The following is a 2,683-nucleotide window of genomic DNA, read 5'->3' on the forward strand; positions in this document are numbered from 1 at the left end:
ACTGCGCGTGCGTCGTGTGTTCATTCTTTCTGCCTGACAAATTCAAAGTACAGGTGGTGAAAGAAAAGCTACAAACGAACAAAGACAATTATGTACAATATAACAAGCAAATCACGGTGATATTTACATATTTGATGTTTTTAAAAATATATTTCACTGTTATATATTATTGTATGTATATTTTTATCATATAAAACAAGGGACTAGTTTAGAGACTGATGGTGTAAACATGATATCACATAGAAAAGACTGACAATATCTGGAGTTTTTACAAATGAAATACAAATATTTCTCTTTAAATGTTTTGGGAAAACAGGCTATAACTTAAGTGCGTGTCTGTGTGCATTGCCCTTTCTGATTTTTTCTCTTTTTGCATATTTCAGATGGTCAACTTTTAATATTTGACATAAAGAACTCTTGTAAACACAAAATGCAGCGTGTGATAAAAAGGTTATCCAAACCTTCCTGACCTCGTGTGTAAAACAAAAACAAAAGCTGATTGCCCTCGAATAAATGTGTTTGTCACTCTTCATGGCAAAAAAGAAATTTGTAATAACTGGCAATGAGACTTTTTCATCACTGTACAGGAATTTTTGGCCCACTGTTCTTTACAGACGTGTTTTAGTTCACCCACTCTGGAAGGTTTGCCTGGTTAAATCATGCTTCAGTCTGATTTGTGTCCAGACTTTGACTACGCCATCCCAAATCCTCTTTTTGAGCCATTCAGAGGTGGACTTGCTGCTGTGTTTCAGATCGATCACGCTGAATAGCCCAGTGTGTTAAAGATTCATTGTCATATGCACACTAAAGAAACATGTTTCCCCCCAAATTCTTCCTTTGCTGTCTGTAACAAATACCCAAGAGGAGAAAAAACACTTATACAATAGATAAATACAATAAATGATTTAAAAACAATAGAAATAATCATAAAGGATTATACTAAATACAACAAAAAGGGGGAGGGGCAAAAAATACACATGCATAATCTATGTGTATATATATATCTATGTGGTAAATGGCCTGTATTTGTATAGCGCTTTACACATCCAGTCATCCACACACTGGTGATGGCAGCTACATTAGCCACCCTGGGGCGCACTGACAGAGGCGAGGCTGCCGGACACTGGCACCACCGGGTCCTCTGACCACCACCAGTAGGCAACGGGTGAAGTATCTCGCCCAAGGACACAACGACCGAGACTGTCGGAGCCAAGGCTCGAACCGGCAACCTCCGATTACAAGGCGAACACCCAACTCTTGAGCCATGATCGCCCGATAGCATTGTGCAGCACGTAAGAGCGACAGCGCATAGTGTGCTTTGAGGTAGCAGCCAAGAAAGGTGTAGTTTGTGTCTGTGAGCACCCGTGTGTACACCTGTGAGCATGAGCACGCTTGTATTCAAAAGGTTCCTTCATGTAACGATCTGCTAGAGGGTGTGGGGGGTGTTGTGGAAGTTTTCCATTAAATAAAGCCTGCAGACGAGCGGTAGCTAACATTCTTTAATCAAACACACAAAGGACAGACAACCAAGCTTGATGAAGTCCCTGCATGACCGCGGGGCAGACGGTCAGCAGAGTCTGAGCCCAGCATGGCTCTCAGTTAAATACCTTCTCCAGGAACAAAAGGCAGTACACAGCTGTTTCACACCTTAAGGTTCACACTCCCTTGCTGCCTCCCAGAGTCCTCGAAGACACAAAAGACTCTTCCTGTGGAGTCGTCTGCTTCCCCCAACTTCCTTACTGGACCCCCCACCATTTGTCTTACTGTATGAGTGTGAGACATGTTAAAATCCAGTGGCACCAAGGTATCATACAATAAAATAATGTGATTAATACATAAGTAAAAGAAATTCCTATACAGAGGCCACAGCCCCGTCCCCCAGGGCATGAAGCAGGTATGGAGGAGATCCAGGCTCCAGACATCCAGAGGCCCCCAGAGCATGAAAGTCCAAGGAAGACCAACGGAGGGGCAACCACGCCACTCTCCTGGAAAGAGCTGAGGAGAGGCCCGGGCGAGGGGTCACCCAGCACCCACGGAGCAGAAGCCAGAGGGGGTTGCAGTGACGTGCCCCTGAGCTCCACCGGCAGCCAGCTGTGCCAGAGGGGACTGAGCCGCAGGCCCAGAGGCCGAGGGCACCCCACCCCCCAAAGGGGCCCGACCGAGCCACAGGCGCCAGGCCCCGACAAGCAGCCGGTGCATACCTGAGTACCCAGGCGCGGACACCAAGAACCACCAAAGCACCGATGTCTGAGGGCGTCAGCCACCGGCAGGGAGAGTGGGGAGACCAGACCATATAGACACAGACATGCCTCCCCTGCACCCTGGTGACACACCTGCACCCCAAGGCCCTGCATGTGTGGGTGATTGTGGTGGAGCAGGAAGAGGGAGACAGGTGGGGGTTAGGCAAGTGGCCCCTCCCTGGGGCCAGCTCCCCCTACTGACCCCAGTAGGCACCCCCGCTCTCTGGAACCCACCAAGACCAGGGGGCCCAGGCTCATCTGGACCGGGGTCCACAGAAGCACCGCCCAGCCCCACAGAATCTGGAGCAGCCCACCCGACCCCACCACAGAGAAAACTGTACCCACCCCATCATCCACTCATCTCCCAGACTACCCAAGACAATAGACACCCAGGTTAAGTTCATTATCCTCTTCTCCTATATCTCTCCCCCACTCTCACTCTC

The sequence above is a fragment of the Astatotilapia calliptera genome, chromosome 13, assembly GCF_964374335.1.
Source record: "Astatotilapia calliptera chromosome 13, fAstCal68.1, whole genome shotgun sequence".
Classification (NCBI taxonomy): domain Eukaryota; kingdom Metazoa; phylum Chordata; class Actinopteri; order Cichliformes; family Cichlidae; genus Astatotilapia; species Astatotilapia calliptera.